Source organism: Acanthaster planci, linkage group LG04 (genome assembly GCF_054643075.1).
Source record: "Acanthaster planci isolate LZ-2023a linkage group LG04, COTS_SCS, whole genome shotgun sequence".
NCBI lineage: Eukaryota > Metazoa > Echinodermata > Asteroidea > Valvatida > Acanthasteridae > Acanthaster > Acanthaster planci.
In genome coordinates, this window is record NC_141780.1 from 15,730,776 (window position 1) to 15,755,943 (window position 25,168).

General features: G+C 42.5%; 1 protein-coding gene across 5 annotated transcripts in view; it reads right to left on the minus strand.

Annotated features, from left to right (window-relative positions):
• The window catches only part of LOC110974009 (histamine H1 receptor-like), a 117,879-nt gene that overhangs the window by 21,874 nt on the left and 70,837 nt on the right, over positions 1–25,168 (minus strand). For 3 of the 5 annotated variants that reach the window (XM_087135224.1, XM_022225295.2, XM_087135223.1), the window contains one exon: positions 6,272–6,355. The exons of 1 other annotated variant lie outside the window; for it this stretch is intronic. The gene's annotated coding sequence lies outside the window, so the exon portion shown is untranslated. Of the gene's footprint in view, positions 1–6,271; positions 6,356–14,887; positions 15,325–25,168 lie in introns of those variants that run through there. One more of the 5 variants, XM_022225298.2, reaches the window with a different exon arrangement.

The window sequence follows — 25,168 nt, forward strand, 5'->3', positions numbered from 1 at the left end:
AGGCAGCACTGCTTGATTGTAGCCGAAGCTTTTCCTTTTGGCCTTGTACTCCGTTCAAACCTATCGTTCACGACTTGAACTAAGCCTTTGTGGAGAGAAATGCAGAAAGACACAACATAAAGTAACCATGGTTTCCCAACTGTCATAAACAGCATCGAAAGACGCTCAGGCCCTCCAACAGTGACGTCCTTTTCCCCCTTACAAATTCATGTTTGCGTTTTACTCCGAAAGAGAACATTCATTTGCGGAAGAAAAGAAAACCCACCCAACCTCTTAGAGGACTCAAGAGACCGATGACAATCTCATCAGAGGGCCCTAAGGCATCGTGAGTGGGCGATTCCATGCAATTACTTGCACGTGGGGCAAACTAAATGTTTTTCCACGTGGTCCATGTCTAACTCGGGATAGTCCCCGTTAAATTCGCAGGTAAGCCCGCCAGGCCTATGTCTGGCCGCTGATGGCTCATTATGAAAACCAAAGACCTCGACAGAAGGTCCTTATCTCCCGACCGGGCTTTATCGTCGGAAACAATCTGACATTATTTCATTAGGTGCCTTGAAACACGCAATACTGCACATGCTTTAATCCAAGGAGCATATAGGGCCATTTAATGTGCTTTCGGCTTCCTGTATTAACGAATGGAGACGCTATTAATGTTCAGCTCTGCGAAAGCTTTACCCCTCTGACTCAGTGTGGGGGGAATTAAGCGGTCTCTCACTCCGTAGCTTCATTTGCCGAAGTACTGAAACTCCTTAGGATTCACATAGGGTCCGCAGCAAGGATGTTCGCCTCTCTGTTCTTGCTATCCTGAGGGACTCTAGACGTTGTATGCATGCAGAATGGCCCAATCACGTCTAATTCTCTTGTAGTTTAGTCATTTACCAAAGGAAAAAATGGGTGCTGGGCCGCGTATTCTGAGAGTATCGTTGTATTGCAATGGATATTTTACGCGCTTTTTGAAAGTGATGCATGGATACATGTGCCATGCATCCATGATTGGCTTTCACGGGCAGGGACCCAATTTTGTACACAGACTCTACAAAGCCCGTGGTGGGGGCCAAATGCAATTACATGCTGCAATTCGCAATAGTACTAGTTTCCCAATGAAACGTTTTAGTCTGTGCTACGTCGAATGGGTTTTTTTTTAACCTTGGAGAATAAACATCAGTTCATGTTGCATCATTAACATTCTGAAACAGTGTCGTTCGTGCTAGTCCGACGCATGTGGTCACTCGTCATTTTATGTCCTGTGAAAGTATGAGATCGTCGAACAAAGCCAGGTAATGTATGTTCAGAATAATTCATTATCGTGACAAAACTCAATACAGTGCTTGAAACAAATCAAGTAAATTACAATGTGGGAAGCACGTCTATGGCTCAGGTAAGCCACATAGATCCCCGGACCGGTCAAAAAGCGGTAGTGCTAGGAAAACTCGCCCGTGTAAACCTCTTCCACGGTAGGGTGCATGCATGAGAATCACTAATTAGTGGCAATACGAGACGGCGGTACTCGCGTACACGTCGTGATCTAGGTCTGCTCGAAAACATTTGCATATAAAGTGTACCCACTTTGGCATGGATATTTTAACACGAGAGTTAGTCAATTACGCCAGTCTATAATGGCGATTCAGGGACAGTCAGTACATAGCGAAAAACCACTCGCTAAAATTGAAGGATGTTTCAGGTATATTCCATGTGACACTTTCAAGGCTTTTTTAGGGGGGGTTGTGCGATAAATGCCCTAAATTACTCGTTTTTGATTTCGAATTCGGTGAAAAATATCTTGCACCCTAGGGGGAAAAACTTGAAAAACATCACGAAGGGTAATATGGTTGTGAGTCAATGGCACTCTTATTCAGAAAGAACAGAACAAACCCTTTTCTTTTCATAAATTCCACAGTGCAATCAAGTTTAACGTCGAGTGTAACGTCGAGTTTACTGCAACTTAAGACCATGCAGCCCCCGAGGGCCCAATACAAAAAAACGAGTAAAACATTTGGCGCGTTGTTCGCGGTATGTTTCCACTTCATTCCGTTTAAACGACTTCCTTTTACTTCTGATCTTTCCGAGTCGTCATGATTTCCAATCGAAATTTCAACCTTTGGAAGACCCACCAGTTCAATTTTGAAATCAACTGTGGGAAATTTTCGACGATCGTCGGGAGAGTTTTGGAAGCTGGATGGGTAGCAACGCTGCATGCATGCTCAAAAAGGCTGTCCGCCTCGAGCAGAAGTACCCCTTATCGAGTAAAAACATCCAGGTCGGAAATGTTCTTTTTTGTTGTTAGGACGTGCATTTCATAGTCGTTTGTGAGTCAGCGAAGAGCTGTTTCTATCTGAAGAGCTCCGCTACTACGAAAATTGCGCCCTCTCTTGGTCGCGCATAGGGCTCATGATCACGGACGTATATTAAAAACCTGGACTTGGAACGCCTTTGTATGGAGAAGAAGCCAACCAACGGCCATTTTACCGAGCCGAATAAAAAAGCGTGGGTTGGCCCCCTTCTATTGACCCCTTCTATTGACGTCAGAAAGAACAAAGGCGGGCATTACCAGGAAAGCTTTGTATTCGGCTCGGTAAAATGGCTGCGAGTGGATTTAATGACTCTCATAAGCTGCTTAAGGGCATTGCGAGTCCAGATTTTATTATACACGTCTGTGCTCATGATGGCCAACTAAACATTTCAAACCACTGAAATCGTGGTATGCAATCACAAATGGGTACGTCAAACTGAATCCCTACACTGGAGCCTGCCAAATAAACTGCTTCATAACGTCTGCTGCTGAAATTCACACCGAACATGCAAGAGACCTTATCCCACCCTAGTGCAAAATCACATCAAGTCTGAGGTGGGACTAAGACCTATTGCGCCTCGATATTTCCCACTCAGAGCAGGCGCACTTTCCCCCACATTAGCTCGTTCTCCCCAAACGTATAATTCACCATATCTCCTTTTTTTTCTACCTGAAATCGTTTTGTCATGTACATTTTGTAAAGCCCTCACCATCTTGAACGGCGCCATCTGTCCATTTGTCGGGAATACATGAATCTCAATCCAATGTCTTTGATCCACGTTAGAATAATACAAATATTTGGAGACGCCTGTTGGTTGTATACGCTTTGCATACGTATAAATATCGGTGCTTCAGATGAGCAGTGCTGCACAGGCGTCTTGATATGTACCATTTACATCGTTTCACGGCTTTCGTTGAAAATACAAAAAGAAAGATGTGATTGTTCCTATTTTCGTTCAACCTCGGTTCCGTCCATTCTTTTGACTCCACTTGCCAAGGCTGGATGTCACATGCACGAGTAGTATAGTGCTCCAGGGTACAATCCAATAGAGGAAATTTTAATTATCTGTTTTGCACTGCGCATCTACGACCTTTAAATGCTTTAGCGCAAAAGAACGTAACTGATACGTCGAGCACATCATGGCACTGGAGTTGAGAATTTAACAGGCGATCGTCTGGCTCAGGGTTCCCTAAATCTTCCAGCTCTGGTTCATTGTGAGACAAGCCGCGGATGCAACTTTAAACACTTTGCTGAACTATTCGTCTACTGTTTCTTTTCATTTTAATTTTAAAGGTTTTTCGCTCTCCTAGACAACACGCTGCGAGGCTTGAATGGTCCTTTCAGGCTCCAGTTATTTCAACACTTTTCCTGTTGAATGGTGGGCAATTACTGACGGCCTCTGTCAACATCCGCAAGCATACGAAGACGTTCCTTATTAATCGCTGCTTTATTATTATTTATGCACGGCCAGGATGCACCCTCCCTCAGGCCCAGGGCAAGAAGTTTACCTGCGTGCAGGTAACATCTCCCCCCGCACGGATTAATCGACGCCTTTTCCCCCTTTCGTCAGAGGCCCACGAGGACCACTTCAATCGCTGAAAGCCGAGACGTGCGTCAAGCGGGAACGTTTAGCGTATAATTATGGAAATGTAGCTTTTCCCTTTTTACCACTTAATCAGAAGTCGAGACAGTGATGCCCGGAAGGACTCCCTTGATGGACTTTCATATCGTTCAGTGCTCGCTTCATTCAACCGCCACACAGACAATGCATTTCCTTCGCAATATCCTGATAAAATTGGTTGTGGTATAAGTCTATGCCTACTTTTACATTCACCATGAAAAATGTACCGTTTTACCCGTTTTAACTTACTAAATTGACCTTGAATAATAGCCATTTTAATCAAATTTTTACCTCTTACATTTTGCATACGAGAGTTACTGTGGCTGAATTTGAAGACTCTTTGCCTCGTTGTTAGCGGTAAAAATGGTACTAAAAACGACTCGAGGCAGGCATACGCTAACTTGTCAGCAAACTATGCTATCTTGTCAAAATGACAAGTTAAAGGTAGTGAACACCATTGGTGTTTTGCCGTAATTTCACAAGATTGGCTGATTACGATGTATAATATTCATAGCAGCTTACATTTCACTGACTTGTTTCATGTTTTAGTCACTGCTTCGTGAAAAATTGAGAAAAACAGCGTGGAATTTTCAACTCCAAAATCGAAGGTCTTGTAATTTATCTTGCGTAAAATCTCTGTATTACAGGGTGTTCGGAGTAAGCAAACAACGTCCGTGGGTCACATGGGAAACAGACATGACAGGTTCTCATTCCCTTGAAAAAGGAGCAGCTTTCAAGGGAATGGAAATCAGTGCAGTTACCTTGGAATAATGCGCTTTCCTCGACAATGTAGCAGTATTTACGGATTCCTGCAAAAACGTGGAACTGCCATGATATTTGGATCAAAACATTATGCTCTATTGGTGGTTTTGAATTCGCAAAGATTTTGCGTTAAGAAAATTCTTTCATTGAAGAGAATTTAACTTCATACTGATCCAATTTATTCTTCACTTTACACCTTACATAGCTTCCTATAATTTCAGTTAACAATGTTTTGGTGAATTCTGTCGGTATATTTTGAGCTGCTTTTAGGTTTAAATGGAGACTCCCACAACATCTGCAAAGACTACACAGCAGAAAAGACGAATTACTGCCTGTTAAAGAATGTGATGTGCGAAGTGAAATGAACTCATACCATGGTCGGCCGGCAATGTAAAAAAGAGAACAAAATGTCTGTTTTCTCGAAAACATATTTGACAGACTGGTTGAACCTGTTATGTACTTTCTTTAAAGTAAGATATTTCAGGATTAAACCGTAGTCTGATTTGGAGGATTTTACCAATGGTCTTCCCTACCTTTGAATACTGTAATTTCATGCCACCTAACATCTAACGTTCGACAATTTTTGTGAATCTTCTTTGGTAAACTATGAAGTCAGACATGCGAGATGAAGTTTATAAGGAAACGAAACTGTTACACGCTGGAGACACGACTACGATAATTTGAAAAATACAATTCCTTTCAGTTTAATTTTGATGGACATTGTCCGCTACAAACTGACATGTAAAGGAAAAATGGAAATCGGTCAACAAGAGAAACGTTCTCATTTAAAAAATATGTATCTATAAAATCGTTAAAAAAATGGAGTTACAATAATATTTTACGTTTTGTTATTCGTGATTCGGTGTACTTGTGCCTTGATCTTCAATTAACACCCGCAAATCCCGACAAATGAGAAAACGTGCCAAACATACAAAAAGATCTACTTATTTATACGGGTGGTTATGACGCATAATCAGGAACGGCACAACATTTTACCTTGCCGCCTGTCTGGATGCGTGACTTAAAAGAATTATCGGTGCCAAGAGAGCAAACATAACCGTAACACGATTATTGGCGAAGTGGCCGTCGGAGCATTGAGGGGATACGAACAAGCACGTCCGACCTTGGATTCCGACCCCCGCCAATTGCCGATATTACTTTTTCGTCACTGAAAAACGAGTACAAGCAATTTAGCTGGCGGTAAAGTCAGCAGAACCAATCGGGATGCAACGCCATTGTCTCGTGTAGTGGAACGTGGTCATTATGTGTTCAGTAGTCAATGACTCATACGCGTCGGACAGAATGTATGCAGGTCACAATCTGTATATGCGAAATTCAAGTAATGTTGCAATTTTACTGCCCAAACGCTGTACCTGCCATTCAGACGACTGGTTTGACACGCTCTACCATGAACTGCTCTATTTTGTGAAAAATTGCATCTGCAAAAAACTTTGAGGCTATCACCACTTGGCCCAAATGTTACGGCAAATCGCAAATGGAAGGCTAAACACAGTTCTCGTACGGTCAACATTTCAGCTACAACACCAAGAGAGATGTTAATATGAAACAATAACCGTCTTAACGAGGCACGTACCTGAATCTATTGCCTTGTCGAAGCTTCTACATCGCCACAAAATAACCGCGTCCGAACAATCATCATACAGGTCCCTCTCCACAACTTTAAAAGGAAACAGAAAAAGAGATGAAACACATGAAGTCAGTTTGATGTTCTACCAGCAAATAACCATATCGCATCACGCGGTTAAAAGCAAGAGACACAGCTAAACCCTTCTCCCCTTAACTCACGCTGTAGCTCATGATCCCGAGACCTCTCTCGATGGGACTTGTCATAAAAGTTGTCGAATGGAAACTGCTGTCGAGTTAAGTTCGGTTCCAGCACATATTGTGACGAAAGCTTGCTTGGAACCACATAAAGTGCTATGGTACCTAAGATCAAACTGGTCTACATGTTCATGGCTGTTCAGTGTCACCATACTGAAATCAGAGACATTCCATGTGTTCACTAATTTCTATTTGTCACAATCAATAGTTCTAATGAGGGTGTAACTTTCATAAGAGCTCATTTACTGCAAATTGATATCTTCTGATTAAATTTGCATGATACTCAGCCAAAGCAAACTTATGAATCCCAAACAGCCACAGCGATTTCTCTACTGCTCTTTTAAAAAACCGTGCCACAAGAAAGTGCTTTTAGACACAAAGGTCAAAAGCAAACTGGGCCAAGCAATCCGCTTCAGGCATCCCTGCCACGCAGCGAAGAGTCCTTATTCCGTGCAGCCTACCGGGTTGTCTTGACCCTGGGGGCACCTTTTCAAATATGTAGGCGCCCACACCTGATTCGGAAAGTCTTGAGGCTTCAAATAGAGAGAGTTTTTAAAAGCTCTCCCACCCGCCACTGATGTTAACGTAGGTGATTTAGACTCATCTAGACAAGTTGTTTATATACCTCGTTTCGACAAGACGGGAGTGTAGAAAATTGGGGAGTGTCATCGACTGTTCACAGTGTCTGGATATCAAGTCACACAAAATAATTATGTGGGCGGGGAATGTTATAGCTAGGTTATTGGGCAATATGGTTTTACAAGAAAGACATATTCCGCCTGGAATTCTGCCGGGTTATTTGAATTATATTTGTTACCAATGAATCATGAACTGAACTTGGAACAATCAACGAGACTGCACTGCAAGTGCGTGCTTAAACTGTGGACTTAATGTTCACTAGTAGGCCTACACGACTTTATACCGGTATGATTTTTCACCGAGCGATCACATGTCGGCAGACCAAGTACCAATTGTAACAATTAGTTAGGAATGGTGCCACAAGGCACGAAACTGGCTGAGCTTATTGGTGAAAGAAAAAAGGAAGCACTGTGCCATCGCTGGATGTCTTCCACAATGCCGTCTCGATATTCGTTTCTCAGCTGTTCCGTCGATTCGTTTGAGCAGTCATATCAAAAGCTGCACGCATAACGCAATTTTCACTTTCACTGCCCACCAAATCACATCAAAATTGAAACGAGGTTAGCATTGTCAGACTGCTACACCCCTCCAAGCAATGTGGATATTTATAACTTCCCACGGGGTCACTTTATGACAACTATGAAAATGTCAGTCCTGAAGGAACATCGGCCGTTGTACACACTGTCGAGTGCCAAATTAGGAAAAAAACGACTATTGTCTTTCAGCAGGCTGTTTGAGGTAATGAATTTCAGGTTGGTCATTAGTACAAGTACTGAATTTCACCATTACCTGAATTTCGCTTCAACTGACAATGTGTTTCATGGCAATAACCAATAGATTCAACAGCACGGACGGGCCGCGCTGGAGGCGCGTTTCCACATTCCCAGACCACGCCTCGTCCGACGACTGTCCGTTTCTTGAAAGTTCCCCTTGTAAGAAGGGAGCGGGCTGCAAACCATAGCAGACCGTAGCAGGCCGCTTTTGCTTGTCGACGGAAGGACCGGATACAAGGAGACGCAGATTTCGACGCGTCTCCGAGAGCGGCCACTTTGCGGCGGTACATTATTCATCGAGATCTCAAGAGGTCGGTTGAAGTGTGCAATTAACTTGTTTCTCTGAACGCGACCGGGCGCGACAATGGTTTCGAGGCTGCTGCAGACAGCTCAACAAAATCTGGATGCGTAGTTTGCTGCGAAGACTGACCAGATATAGCCTACAAAGTGTGGTTACAGCCAAAAAAAAAAAAGAAGCTGACGGGGAAATGTGTACGCTGCGCAATTCTTAAACTCTCAGGAAAGGAATGAATTTAATTAAAGAGTTTTAAGAAACACCTTTAATACCACTTGTTGTATGTCAACATATTTTGTCCGTTTGGACGTTGCCTTGCTTTGGTTGTTCTAGATCTCTAAAAAGAAGACGGCATAGTCGTGGCATCACTTGCTTATGGTAAACTAAAAAGGTAGTCAGATGAGATCATAATATGGTGTGTGACAATACGTTATTACTCCATCATATGACCACCAGGGCCGCCAGGGCCATTCGTACAGGTGCCCTGGAACCTGCACACTACGTATATATATGTACTGATACACAAAGGTGCCTTTGTCGGTGATTTCTTGGTGTTCGCGCCAGCAATTAAGAAAACCTACTGCATTAATTTTCGCCCAATAGTGGTAACCCATAAACTAAGAGCGAGAAAATAATGACCACGATATTCACACAAAGACCGTAATTATGGGTGTATCATTAGTATACTTGGGTTAATGAGCCCTGTGTGGATACCTTGGAGACAAGGCAGCACTAGCTCTCGTTGCCTGACATTGACATATAAAGCCTTACTTTTTGGGTTAGTGTTAAAAACACATCATGGGCACATTCTGCAGATACAAGATAATAGAGACTTATCATGTTTTACAAGTGAAACATGTAGTACTATTCATGGATAACATAGCACAAAGCTTTGATGTCACAACCTCAGAACATAAATCGCCTGTCAAAGCTAGAAACAGGTAACATTACTCAATCGACTCTTTTATATGGACACCCTGCGATAGACGGATCTCATGATTACACCAAGCGACACATGTTATCTCTCGCAGCCACACTGTGCCACAACATCGGACGTAACAATCGAGACGACCATGGATAGCATACTGATCAATAGGCTTAGATAATTTTGACATTCTGCTGTACCTCACTCCAAGTATTATTTGTCGTTCACTTGAATTAGACGTGTTCAGATTCCACAAGGAAATGCGAATATACGACTTGACTCCAACCAAAATGTACTAAGGAAATTCATCAGACGGCCCGATCCAATTACCTACCACGACCAACAAACGAGGCTTTTAAAGCAATATGCCATGTTCGAAGTGTGCTGGTAATGTATTATAAAAGGCACATGAATCACGTCACAACTTCAGCATATTTTGCAGGGTCGTGGGTTTTAAGATAAAAACGGGAGTTCTGTCTAGTTGGCCCCGTAGTATGGTGGATAAGTATCGAGGATGCCCGTGGTGGTTCGAATCTTCGATGGTCTTTTTTAAAAAATTCTCCTTCTTTGTTACTATATTTTCAGTTCAATATCAATTTTGAGAGGTCATTCAAGTTAGTGCTCAAATTTGTAGCCTTAAATTTTGTTTCATTCAAGGGAATAAAAAGCTCACTTCGATACGTGATGGACTTAAGCCTCACCTATTGTTTGGGCACTCAAATCACATATTCCGATAATTACCTGCTACCTTCAAGCATGGATTTTTTTGTTTTAAAACCTCCTTTATTGACAGCTGATAGAGTGTACAATGGACCCCAAATGCATATACTTTGCTGTTAAGACGAATTCCCGATACGCCATGATATGTATTATGAGCAATATAAGGAAAGATGCGCATTATAATCCCAGTTTAAATACCTCTCTTTAATAATAAAAATCAACAAATGGATCAGTACCTTTGGCAGTGGTGAGGACGTCATTTATGACGTAGTTTCTTTTATACATGCAACATCCTTTTTTCTTATCTAGAATACATCATGCATAATAATATGAAGTCATTTACCTGGTCATGATTTAGATATCCAGGTAAATGTTTGTGAACCAAATGTAAATCACGATTTGTTTCATTGGCATTTCATTTTCAGCATCACCTTTTGGCGATAACTTCTTTTTCCAACGTGCCTTCAATCTCGACTGATCGTTGGGATATAATACCCATTTCATCGCTGCATTCGCCGCTCTCAACCAACCTCTTATGATATTACCTGCGCGGAAATTACACACTTCCGATATGATGCATGGAAATGTGGGGCACCCCAAATGGGGGAATAGGGTCACAGTTTCCCAGGAAAATTAATTTGCAAGCCCCCCCCGGCACTCCCTCCTACGAATGTTAGTCTGGCTGGATTTAGATCCGAGAATTATCTGTTAACGTCAAAGAGACCGCATCTCAATAATGGTATATTTGTCTTCAATCAACCAATAATAGCTGCGCCTCGAGACCAGGAAACAAAAGAGACCACAGAATGCTTTAGGCTTGGAATTCTACCTCGGCTGTTTCAACACCGGCCAAGACTTTCTTTTTGCATCCCATAGCCAGACGCCGTAAGAGCGATATATTTTGCCAAATTTTTGTGTGCATGTTTGTTTCAAATAACGATACACCCAGATACGGTCGCCGAAAAGGCGCCAGTACATCGCCAAAGGTGTTTCATTTAATAACACTGCTTTAAAAAGAGCATGCTAGCACCCATATCAGTCGACTGGATGTTTACCCATGGATTCTGTTTGATTCATGCTGAGACAACCTCACGTGATTGTGTGTGTGGTTTGTTTGTTTGTTTTTTGGCTGCAGGTTTTTTCTCTGCCCTCTGTTTCACTAGTCTGGATACCAGACCCGATAACTCTGACTACTCTACGAATCAAGGGTCCGGTATCACCCAATGTCCACGTGACCAAAACTGGAGGAATTCCTCCAGTTTTCCGGAAATAGCCGAAATATTCCGAAGTCGTCCCGTCTATATTCGGCACGTTCAGATAGTAGGCTACTGTTGATGTTCGGTTATTCCCGACCGGTTAGGTAGGATAGCTGTTAAACATAAACCCCCGTATCCTAATAGCAGCTGTTGATATATATTTGACTTGAGATTGAAACGAAAGGCAGAATATAATGCCCACACATACAAGGTGCAGGCCTCTGAAATGAAAGCAAAAACACCGGTCTCTCAACTTGTGACCCTGACCCTTGCGTCATATCTATTTATATCCGTCAGTGACGCCTTATTGAGAGTCGTCAGGAAGCTTTGGGCAGAGAACCAGACTAACTGCTTACTAGACACCTGCGATCCTCTGCGCATGAGTGCGCACGCGTGCTTCACAAAGGAGTCTATTCCGGCCAATACAATTCCGGTACGTGCGTCTGAAGGGAATTAACTCCTGCCACAAGTGTCTTCCTTCCTTTGGCAAGCTTAATGACCCAAATAAGTCAAGCGCAGAGACAACGGAGGTCAGCCTCCTGGAATTCACACCTGCCATCGGATGAGCCGAACAGTTCGTCCTTATTGTGTGTTACAGCTAAAATGTCTACGCAAGTACATCTTGGCCTACCCGTGTGACATAAGATAAGAACCTTATGGTTATAGAAAGGCTGTTTCGGGAGCCTATTCTCACACAATCTTCTTCAACAACGACAGCGACAACAACAGAAGAAGAAGATGAGTAATCTTAATTGGACAGAGTACATTTCTTGGCGTAATCATTGATAACAAACTACTTTGAACTTCAATGCCAAAAGGTTGATATGTCGATCTCTCGTTCACTCAGTATAGTCTGGAAGTTAATATAATTATATTACCAAATCATTCACTGTTCGCTCTATACAATACGCTAACTTTACCGCTCTGGCAATATGGTATCCTTGCATGGGGCACATGCAGTATGACTGAACAAATTGTACGTGGTACAAAAGAAATCTCTCAGGGTAATTAATAACCTAAACCCAAATGCACATGTTGCACCCCTTTTTCAGCAATTTAATGTACTTTCCGTCACTGAGCTATAGAAAGATCATCTTTGAGTTTTTATGTTTAAATATGAGAGGAATCTATAACCTATTTTTAAGGTATTTTTAAAGCCGATGAGTGACCTGCAGGGGGTAGTGGGAAAAGTATTCTACAAGATTGGTCCTTGATGCCATACAGTAGAGAGATATTTTGATGTCCTTGCCCTATAAAAGTGCAATTTATTTGAATTTCTTGTGTAGTACCGATGGATATCCAAGTTCTTTACAAAAAGATTACAAAGTTAAGGAATTCCTCCCCAAGAATTACACTTGAAATAATATAATGGGGGCCTGGCCTTGTACAAGCCGTAGCTTTCTGCCAGCCTCCACTGTTCATCATGTGCATCAACCAATGTAATTTTATGTCACAGCAATATAAATGGATGAATGGAAATAAACCAAACTAAACTAAATTAAACTAAAACAATTCCAATTTTAAAAAGTTATCATTTTCTTTAATGGAGGCATCTACAGATCTCACTCTCGTTACCCAACATGTTAGGAAACCATAGCCTTTACGTGTCAGATTGATTAAGTAATTCCTAAGCATTATCCATAATTACGGTACCGAAGCACGTTTACAAACTGAACTGTTTAGAACAGCTCAGATCTTTCCCATGAATCAACCTCCTCTTTCTATACTTATGGCATACGTAAAACCGTTCAAAAATATAACAACAAAATGGGATCAATGTGTGCCTTTTGTTTTAAAGCATGTTGTCGCCGAGAACATTCCTTACTTGACTGTTATGTTAAAGGCTGACACCTGAGTAATCATTTCCACGAAGTAATCAGCCCCACAGTTCTTCTTGCTGGCAATTTATTTGGGAAGACATTAGCAATTAAATTGACTGACAGATTTCATTCCTTTTGGGACTGATCCATTGAAATGAAAACATCGTCAGATGCGTGGGGTTAGACGAGAGGGACCCTTAAAAAACCATTGCTATGTGTAGGCGTTAAAATATCTCGACAACATGTTCACAGTGTTAAAGACCTCAAAATCCTTGGTTATGAAGAAGTTGTAACCGAAGCCATATAGAAACCAACCACTGACGTACCCAGAAACGACGACACTGTTACGTGCTGGGACCTGCCTGATCAGTAGCGATCTGATTAAACACGTTCCGTAGTACAATACAGTTTACTCCAAGGAAATCTAGGGCTTCGGTATTATAACTTATCCAGTTTGCACGATGTCCACCACTGCCCCCTCTATAGGAATCACACCGCCTACACTCAGAAAACTAATATCAACCTTAAACATGGCACAAGGTTTGTACATGGAAAGTCAACGAGGTACATGTACGTTGTTTAAAATTTAGCGGGAGTACAAAGCACTCGATATGCAAAGATCATTATGGCCGACTTGATTGCCTCAAATTCCCGTTTGGCTGCATCGCACGATATACACACAATTGTAGCCACGTGGTCGTGCCATAAATAAAATGCCCGGGTCCTGCATTGGCGCGGTCCGATGATCAGACGGGCTTTCGATCGAGCACACTCGTGACTAACAGCTCTTGAAAACAATTTGGGGTTGATCTTGTTTCCCAAAAAGAAAGGTTTCGTCATGAATTCAAAAGGTCAAACGTGTCTCCTACGACACACCGCTTAGTCAAAAGGTTATTATTTGTGACAATCTTCCACCGAACACTCCGACAAAAGGTTTCCCCGACATTGATTATGCTGTTCATAACCGTATACTGCTGTCGAAACCGTCCAAGTTTCATTTACGACCGCATGTCTATAGACCTTTTTGCAGTAATGTCACAGTCGTGCTGGACCGCGATGTGTTGTGATGGTAATGTGCATAGTGTTGTGATGGTAATCTACCTATTCAAGATGAATTAGTCAAGCATGCAGCATTCGCACGTGGGCTTGCACGTGGTTGAAGCTACCCGTAGGAACATATGTGATCACCGCTATTATTTACATTTAGCGCAATCCAGTCACGTTTGTGAAAAAGGTCTACTGGGTGTCTAGGAACCTTACAAATCGTTACATAGTATAAGGATCAATAATTTACCATACACGTTTTCAACTGTAAGCGTTGTCGTTGTTGCATAGAGAGATTTAAACTCTCGAAAAGTTATTACTGTGTAGTTGACTTGCCCTGTATGCCAAAACGAGCAAAACGTAGCAGGACCAATAACGAGACCGTTAGGTAAATATTAGCCTGACGACCTTAATAACTGGAATCCATAACTGCAATGGTCCCCAGCGCAGGCCGTGCGCGCGCGTTAATTAAATACTTCTCGACCAAACTTAGAGACATCTTAACTTTAACCAGCACACGACGTTTACTTTCCAATTTGTTACCAAAAATGCTGCGCATGTGTGCGCCTGATTTAAAGCCACGGAACAGCTTTCATAGAACCGAGTGACACAACCTATATTGATGACAGCGGGTTACAACGTAAAAGTGTATCGATGTATTAGGGTTAGGCCTACACTTAAGAAGTCTGTCTGACAAAATAAAGATCTATGCGGCCGACACCGTTTGGCAACAAACAGACATCGTTACATGTCTATGGCTTTGACTTGCCAAACGAACGCCCGACTTAAGTTAACGTGCGCGTGAGTGTCGTGCCACGACGGTAATGACGTTTAAATTTCTGAAATGCGTGTCGTGGAAAGTGGTTTCCAGCGGATCAACAAAGAATACAACTTACCTGTATTACCCACGCCACTAGCGAAGACCAGAGCAAGGAGACTATGATTTATGGAGGGAGCAAAAGTCCCAATCACCTTGTAATTGAAGATTATTCAGCAATCACAACTGATTCACCTCGAAGCATTCCATATTATTTCCCTGTCGGCGTGCTCTTTATTAACTGGACACACAACCGAACTTTCGAAGGCACTCGCTCGAATACCAGAGTGATGCAGGCTCACAGTGGCATCGTGCAATAATAGTGTGCAGTCTCTCGGGGCAGCCTGTATGCCTCTGCACCGCGTGAAGGCAGTTCCAGTTGTAGGCTATAGGACACCCGATCAGCATCGGTCGGCGAGCCTCGGGAGTCTAATGGAACATGGCAGAGCTGTGTCAGGGCTCATTTACGTCCTGCTGGCAGGTCATTGTTACCGCAGCGGGTAAGACACGCTTTACATGCATTCGATATCGCCACTTGCATCACCTCAACTTACGATGTAAGGTATATATATATATATATATACATACCTCGCCAACCTGGTTTTAAAGAGGTAGAGGAAGTACACGGGCTTGATGCGTTGACTGACACATTACTGACGCATTTTAAGGGCCATGCATGAAAAACATAGCAGGCATATTTCAGAAATACGTTAGATGCCCGTGCGTATTTCCACCCACCTCCCCGGGGAATTGAGGTAATTTCTGAAGGTCACGGTCCGTGTATATAGGATACACTGGTGCACAAATGAATAAAACGAAGATAGGAGCAAAAACGCACTCTTTAAGGAGAGGCAGAACCAAAACATTCGTGATAAGAGCGAATATATATTTCGCCTCATATTGTGTTACCAAAGTGCCCAATGATATACAAATTTATGATAATTCCATTCTCCAGGTCTTTTAAAGTTCAATCTAACCCAGTTTTCGTTGATGTTTTCTGTCATTTGTTCATCCCCTCAAGTCCTTTTCATTAACTTTTTCTCAGCTTTTGGCCGAATTCTCAACCTCAAGTAAAAGGTAAAATCGGACGAGACGTAATTATGTGAAACTCGTTGCAGGGGCGGAAGGCAACTGTCAGCATCGATATAATGATGTGACCAAAACAAGAGTCCAATAGCGCTGAACCCCGAATCGACTCTTGCATCAAAATCCCTTTGTAGAAGGCCCCTTTCAAAATCAGCAAAGGTCTTTGTACACAGCAGATATAAACAGCTTAAATACAAAATGGCAAAAAAGGTAACGCCAACGGAATAGAGCGTGTGGCTCTCACCGGAGGCTTTAGGGAGATCATTTAGATGGTCCATCCCTCAATATTTGAAAACAAGTGCGACGTTTTGTGGAATTCGACTCGCAGCAGAGGGATTTGCCAACGAGGGGACTTGATTAGATGTTGTCGCGCATACAAGCAGGCGTGAAAACACATCTGCTTGCTATATATGCCTCTGAACATGGCCCACTTCTCATGCATAATTCCCATTTCATGCATATCGTTGAACTTGTGTGGTTTTACCGGCACTTAATCTCCTCTGTTTAAATATATTCACTCCTCTTGAAAGACAAGGAATAAACTCAGAGCGACAAAATACCACAAGAAGTAATTTTAAACATAAAAACATGAATCGACAGAGCTAGGTTTTTCAGTTTTATGTTTATTTGCTCCAGAAAATTCAGAAGTTTTGTCCCATTTAGCCATTTGCGCTTTGTCAGACCAAAAAAATTTGAATTCAATCCCAATTGCATGCGTCTTGGTCACGCCAGTGTAATGTTATACTACGATAACTGAACTCATGTAACATTAGAAAACAATGTTGATGTGACCTAAGATAATCCTTTGTTGTGTGTTGTTTGCTTGTTTCTGACATCTTGTTTGATTTAAGGAATACCAATCCTAACAATTTTATTGCCCTCACTTGCTGCGGTTTGATCAATACTTCCACGGTCATTCTAGTGCCTCGTTAACATGCGTGTATACTTGCCACTCAGCGAACTAAACAAGGGAAGATATTACAATACGCAGGCAGTAATGACAGCCTTTGACCTTGACTTTGCATAAAAAAGTGAATTCAACAGAATTTCTGTAAAGTGTGTTTTCTTTGCAAGTAGAACATTCAATCCCCAGTGACACTTGAGGTAAAGCGTCAAAACAGAATTTTGCTTTGGTGGGTAGATTCCGGTGTCTTTTTGGCTGAGGTGATGTCGAGACGGCTAGGGGTGTTCATTTATCCAGATAATCCACCGCCAAGAATCAAGTGTGGCTCCTGCCGAGGGGAAACAACACACGGACCCCGCTGCAAACACACAAGGGTTATTGGGGGTGGGGGTTGAGGAGAAGTGACAAACAGAACACAGATCTTCGAAAGAAAAATAAAATTGTTGGGCAACACACGAGGAACACGTGCAGTTATTTGACTACGAAGCTATTTCTGGTTCAAAGGGTCAATGCGGAGACGTTTTCTTGGACCCCTTTTTTGCAACTTAATGCTTCTTTTCCATGTATGAAAACTACTGGTCCTTGATTCCTCTTGGGGGTTAAAATGTATCGCAAAGAGCACGTTTTCAAAGATTGGCAATATTATTGTCCATGCTTTTCTGGACAACTGCGGGTGCTGTTGTTACTAAGTCATTAAGATAATGTTAAGTTTAATAATGTGTTTTTCTGTCTACATTTTGAGTCAAAAATGTGCTTACTTGTAATTTTAGCACCTCATTGCCCTATTGACATGCATTCACACAATCGGGACTCACTAAAGACAAGGGAGTTAAATCCCACGGTATTAACGCAAAAATCAATGTAACATTTCAGTTTTCAGCCCGGTATGACATCATAGTTTTGGTCGTCAGTGTGGAAATTCCTATTAGCTTAAAAGCCAAAAAACTGCCATAAGACTATTAAAAAAGGTGGTACAAAGTTGAAAGTAAGGTCAAGTAAGACAATGTGATGTACTTTTAAGGATGTATTAAAATAGAATTGCATAGTAGCTGGATGTAAGAAGACTATAAGACGGGGCCAAATCTAGCTTATACTCCAATCATTATACGGTATGACGCCTACATTGGTTGGTACTCAACGTATCAGGGAAAAACTGATGGGAACCTATGGGAAAAACCTGTAGCCGTTGGCCATCGGATTCCATAGGCGCACGTGTTATTTGGCGACGTAGCCATGGACCTTTTAACTCCCCAGATAACCGCAACGATGTTGATGAAAATGCCCGTCTTCCCTATCATTAAAGCACTGAATACACTTAACTCTTCAAGGTGGCAGTGTGACATTTTGTGCAACTGTGTGGCACCTTATCTACATTATGGCCAAATATCTATTTAATAGGGTTAAGGATTATTACACGCTAATCGACAGCTTGCGAAATATACCTTGCACTCTGACTATGTGCCATATTTCCGGTTATTTGCGGTCGGCCATCGTAACATTTTGGGCCGTATACCAATAAAAGTCGCATCTCTGTTTTCCCCCATTTGTGCACCATAGCCGTAGCTGAGTCAATCCGAAATGAGCCCGACATCAAAGATGACTGACCGCCCGACGTAGTGATTGCGGAGCGTGAGAGTCATGAAAGCACAATATTCAACATTAGTGTAAATACATCGGTCTCTCAGGTCACAGCTTCTACTTGACCTCTGGACTGTATGAAGTCCATGTCACTGAAAAGTGAAACGATAACTACACATCATTTGACTAGAAGCTAGCTGTTTGGTTATACCTTTCGGTAGCCCTCATTGTTACCAATTATACATCGCCCTCTTGTGTCCGGCTGGGAGCCTAGCTTCGTCTGACCCTGGTTAAATTATCCCACATGGCTCACCTTGGTTGCAGAGCAGTCAAAAGTAAGTTGCCTTAGGAAAATGCACAGTTTCTTCGGTGCTCAAGACACATCAAATTAAAGCTTTTTTCCTCTTCTTTCTCTTTTAATTTTTTTGTTAAGCTAACTGTTGACCTTGGAAATATTTCGATCACAACCCCCCCCAATAGTTGTGGAGCCTATCTCCATTTTGATGGCGATGAACTTATGCCTCCACTCCAGGCTTCTACGCTGAAGACTCCGTTGTGTTCAAATTTCTCAGAAATAAAAGCTGCCATACGGCCACGTTGATGGCTTCCACCCTCTTTTCCTATACAGACCCTCCATTCCATAAACTTTAATGCTATAGCCCTAATGGTAGATAATTTCCGGGGCATGCACATTTTGATTAGGAGCCTTGTTACTCTGCTGCACCCTTTATGGCAGGACCTCGCAGTCCATCTGAATGCTAACGTTACAGTTTCAAAGTTATAGAAGCCGTAGAGTTGAATATCGACGCATGATCTGTATAATCGAAACAATTTTAGCTGGTGGACTAATTATTGAATGAATTAGTATTCACATAAGGACTTGCAGGGAAGTCACTACTACACAGAGCAAGTCTGTGAGTGAACAGAAGGACTGTTTCCCGCCGCTGAAGGCAAATAGACATGAAACTGTCTTTCTGGACACCCACTCCCTCGCGGTGGCATAGACGTGCCCCAGTGGTTAAATTATAGGGCCCTACCAGTCAACACATAACACACCAGTGTCTATAATGTAAAAAATTATTTTAAAATGAAATTTTCAGGGTGATAAAACTGAACTATTTTAATTCAGCCATTCAACTTATCAACATTACAAGGGGCGCCTCTAATTCCCCTGTCTTCTGTTTTGGGGTTGTTCGATGTTCTTGTCATGTGAGGGCGCTGTAACAGTCAACATTTTCAAGTATTAGTGCTTGACCAGGCACTAGTCTCTGGGATTCACGCTGGCGCAAAGTTATGTACTAAACTATTTAGTGAACCACACGTGACCACATTTCAGCCAACCAGGACAAGGAACCAGCAAGAGGTGTGCTTTAACTGCGATTTATGTCTTTCTTGGAAATTTCAATTTTGGTCCAATATCCGTCTTGCTTTAATCTTGGTCCAATCTTGCACCGCAAATAACATCGTGTTGACAACTACAGTTTCAGTCTTCCGGTGAGTAATGAAATCACTGTGAACAAGATACTTAGTGTCTCAAATGCATAAATCCTTAGCTCTGGGTTAATCGAAAAATCCTATTAAATTGTTTAATTTAATTAAGTTGGTTTGGCATGACTGACAAAGCATGTAATTATAGCTACAGTCAAGGTCGACAAGAAATAACTGCAACTCAGTAATCATCTAAACTACATAGATGCTAAATCGCCTCTCCCCAATTTGACAAATTATGTCGTTGCAACGTAACCACAATCGCCCAGAAAAGGTGATTGCAACAGTTCGGTTCCCTCGGACCGCTCCGCCTCATCTGTGGCAACTAGCGCGCGCCCTTGGATACACGACATCGCTAATAACTTCCCCCAGGCATCTGCTAGTTGGTTGTTGTCATGGACTCTTCGTGAATGAATGTGGCATTGATTTTACACATTCATTTGCGACGTGAGTGTGGAAAGCGACAGCTGTACGTAACGCGTAGTCTGGAAAACGGCTGTCTTATGGCATGAACATGATCAGTTGGTCACACACAATAATGCATTATAAATAGTGCGAGTTAAAAATTGCTGTAACAACCAAACCATCCCTGTGGAAATGCGACATCTCTGTCACAAGCCGTGGGCTATTTTGGGATACTAGACTCATCTGGAACGTGTTTAACTTGTGGTTGTTTGTTTGTTTGTTTTTTTACACAAAATAAGGTATAAACCTGGTGTTAAACGCAGTTTATATATCCTGTCGTGTATTTATGCCAAGGCAGTCTTGCAAAAGTGTTTTTCACGTAACGGAATAACGCTTTGGCAGATGCCAACAGCGTTGCTGTTGGTGCAGATAAGCCGAAGACGACCAGTGACGGGTCCACATCCCACGGAGTCCAGGTTTCACGGTGCGCATGGTGAGAAATGGTCACGTAACCATCTCCCACGAGTCTTCAGTAAAAGGAGGGGGAGTGTGGTGTTCGGCGTACGGGCCTATTCTCTGATAAACCTTGGCAGGGGCTACTCTTGATCTGAACGGATTGTCTAGTGGGCACGTCCAGCTCTGAGCCTAAGTTTGACAAAAAATTCAGGGGCCTGTGAAAAATATCAAATGTCGACCAGAGCGATTTTCTCTTCACATTGTGGCAGAAACCTTCCTGTAAAACTGTTTCAAAAGTTTCCATGGAGTGAACAGGCTTTCAGAATTACCATTTGGGCCCAGCCAGCTTGAACAGTGCATCTGAACATCAACATTAAACGGGAGGTTCTAGCATTCACCGTCGATAGACATATTACAAGCACTCGGTGCGGATTAGGGCTCACGGCACGCTGCGCCTAGGGCCTGCGAAACACTTTGTCCGCTCCTGCGTTCGATGCTTATCTGATGTCATCCACGGTACTTCGTTTCTTTGCATTCGCATCTAGGCCTTCCGACCTATTATTGTCAGGTTATCTTGCTCTTGTCAGTGAAGCTTGAAGCATGATCGGTTGATCTGGCCAATGGTACACTGAGTGACCAGAGTGGACAAGTGAACGGCAGTTGTTACAATGGTGTCCGTATTCTGCCTTATCCTCCATATTTGAGTGATAATATTTTACTGTTATAGGTAGAAAGCAGGGATTTTCAATCAACTCAATTATCTGGGATCAAGTTTGAATTGGCCATCATTTTTTAGCCAGAATTTGCACATCGGTTGGAAGGAAGTTTTATAGAGAGCAATGACGTGTACACCAACCTTTGGAACTTAAAGACGTAGCCAATAAGACATTGGACTCTGGTAATTACTAAAATCAAATCATTCGCTTTCGATTTGTCACTAAAGTAACCTCGGTGTTGAACTAGGAGGATCTTGATGTACATACAAGGAGTACTGTGTGAACAATCATACACTACTGCCCCTCCCTATAGTCTTGTATAATTTTCTTTCGTGCAAACGTTCATGAACATTTTCATCTGTTCAGTTTGCAAGCATACTTGTTCGGGGAATCCTCGTGCTCAGTGAGTCGTAACTAAACAGTTGGGTCAAAATTGTAGTAATGCAGCTGGATTGTTAAAAAATCTCCATAGTTTCAAGTGGCGATAATACTAGACGCAGTCGAAGCTTCGCCTTTCGGCCTTGACCGCAGCAGAAAATACGATAAAAACAACTGGGTCTGTTTCCTCCACGACATCTTTGGAGCCGCTGTATACACGAAGTATAAGGTAGGCCTATATTGAATCAGTTAAATACAACCGACCGTCTCAGTCATGCAGGGATTGAGACACTGGTTTGATGTGTTCAACTTAATGAGCGAAGCGAATTATGGGTATATATATTGTGCGACCGATTTTGCCCATAAGTATATTTGACAATTTTTTCCGTCATGGCCACAACTGGTGGTGGTTGTGCCTGCACTATCGGCGTGAAGTATTTGCACTTCCATGGTATTGAAGCCACTCAATGAAACGCACTCTTGCTGCCAATATTTGGCATTTTGCAATGATTTCATTAAAGAATTCGGTTTGGTTCGGAATTTCGTCTTACTGGTGAATCCCGACATCCACGTTGCTCAATGGTTCAGACCAAAGTTGGTTAAAATAACAATCATTTCACAATTATTCACAAATTAATTACTACCATTCTAGGAGCAAATTCGCCCAAAGCTGGTAGACTATTTGCTGGAATTAAGAACAGCTTTAGCTTTTTTGCACTAACGCTTGAGTAGAAAAGAATTGCTTTCTCCCACTTGCGTCCCTCACAGTTTTTATCAAATGCATACATAATGGGTCAGCTTCGAACACTGGACGGGGATAAAATTAGGACGTTTTTATTGAAATCATTCAATGCTACATGTAGAAGCCCAAAAGGAAAGCTCAGAAAGATCTGAATTGAATTGAACTGAATTCACGGTTACTTTATATGGTGACATTGCGAGAAATAAAAGCCCTGGAAGGTCTCCTCCAATCATAATTGTTCGCCGTTGTGGATAAATGAGTCAATATTGTCGTTAACCGAATGCCATATTGAGCACGACCTATCAAACTAGAGAGTGATGTAGGGATACTGTCGACAGGCCCCATGGTTCTCAACAGCATTGTCAGCGCGGTTGGGTCGACCCACGCAAGAAGGCCACTTAGGCTTCACAGTCGGTATAGGGAAAACCAACCACTCTTCTTCTCGTCATACAAACACATTCATTAGTGGTGTATGAAGGTCTTGAATCTTCGGGGGGGAGGAGCATTATTTTCTGAAATTGTCAACATGTTTTCATCTGTAAAAGAATTTATTTAACTCCCCCTCCAAAAGAAAAGTAGTAGTGCCGTTTTCAAATACCGGCGTTTTCGGCTCCGAGGAGCAAAAAGACCGATACGTCTCCAACGCCCCCTGCCTCCCCCAACCCCGCCAAAGTGGTGACTCTAAATAGATCGTATGTAATTACACCGACAACTCTACATTGAAGAAAAGGGTATACACATAATAATTATAGATTATCCACAAACGAAATGGAAATGGGACGATTATTTTTGTACAGTTGTGTCTACTTTGGCGTCTGAAACTGTCTGCAGTTCCCACCATTTGAAACCCAATACCGAATTGTCCAATCCCAGGTTAAGTCGAATTCCGCCCAGAAGCCGTTATCCTGATACACCGCTGAAGCGTGGGACTGTACACGTACGAATCGAGACGTTTCCCAACATTAACAGAATCTGCTCGCCCTGTGTTTTTTTTACACCGTCCTCAAAACAGAACTGCAGTCATGCATGATTTAGACTGCGAAAAAAATCGATAGCGACTAATCGATGGGGCAGGCGGTGACTTGGTGAGTTTGCGTCGGTGGAGGGTTGTGATGAAAAATCAAATCCTGGCTCGTGCCCGGTTCTCATGTGGTCAAGTTGCGTGCATTTCCAACATGGCGGAGTGTCGGCAGTGTAGTGGCACAGACGACGGTGCGCCATGGCATTGGCCATGGTTGGGAACTGAAAAACGGGGAACCGCATTTTTCTTATTTTCACCCCATCAATTCATTTTCCATCGATCGGAAAGGGGAACGAAATTCACCAAGCCGTAATTCACTGAATCGACGCTGTTAACCGACTCTGAGTATGGTTCACTTGCCATTTCGGAAAATGAAACCTTATTTGGTGGGGACGGTCCTGAATGAATGCAGAGGTGGAAAGAAAAATTGGGGTTGACAAAATCGTGGCAACCAGTAAAATGGCGTTCTGGTTGACAGTATGGAATTTCAATTTCTTGACTAAGAATCCCTTTCCTGGAATCATGTCATTTGTCAAGGGGGGCTTACGGTATGACGGAGCAGCAGCAAGTTTAAACGCCGGTCTAAATTTGGGAAAACAAAATTATTTGAGTAAACATCGGTTCAACGTCAATGCGCGCGTGCAGGCCAGATGAGTCTGAAACCGCTTAAGCCTAATTGATCTGACTGCATTTGGAGAGAAGCCAGCACGACCGCTCCGTCCTTCGAATCCATCACCACTACCTTGATCACGTACCGGTCTCTCCACTTAAAAAGAAAAAAAAAAGACCCCGACGTCGAGCCGAATTAGACCAAGATGATGACGGCCAGCTATGCAGAGTCAACAAGCAGGGACATGAAGGTGGAAAAAAATATGCCTGCCAAATATTAAATTTGCCGGGGGCCGGTGTTGTATTTGTAATTAGTCAGCGACAGAGGTCCTCGGCGTTTTAAGGGGAGAAACGGTTTTTCCTCCAGTCCACCGATTCCGAGACAAACGGGCGTCAACTATGCGACCACCGTCTACCAGGAAGTTTCCAAGCACCACAAACACCAATAATAGGTAAGACAACAAATAAATAAAGATGCATCATTGGCCAGACACCACGGATAGCCATACAACAAGCGGTCGGGCTATTTAATGTAATTTACCCAATGCATGAACCCAAAAGAAAGAGAAAATGTCAACAGGCTTTGTCACAGTTTGAGGAAGCTCGAAAAAGCTCTCAGAAGAAAGTCGGTATAATGTTGAAAGCATGCTTTCTTCCCGCCAAGGGGTGGTAACTTAGCGACATTGTTTTAAACTCTAGTAAATTTCATTTTGGGGCCGAATTGGCGCAAAGTTATAAGCAGTTGAGACTTAAACCAACATTTGGCAAGAGATGCATATTGTCCAATTCTGAGAGCCCACATATAAATACTATTGAGAGACAAGGGTTATTTAGTAGATTGCCATCACAGGCCTCAATATTTAGTGGTGTGGAAACTCCACACAATCTAACTACGTCAACCCTGAAGTCTGCTTCCTCCAGGTACCGCAACGTTTGTAATGTGCAGTGAATGAAAACTCCATTATCCTCAGTCCACA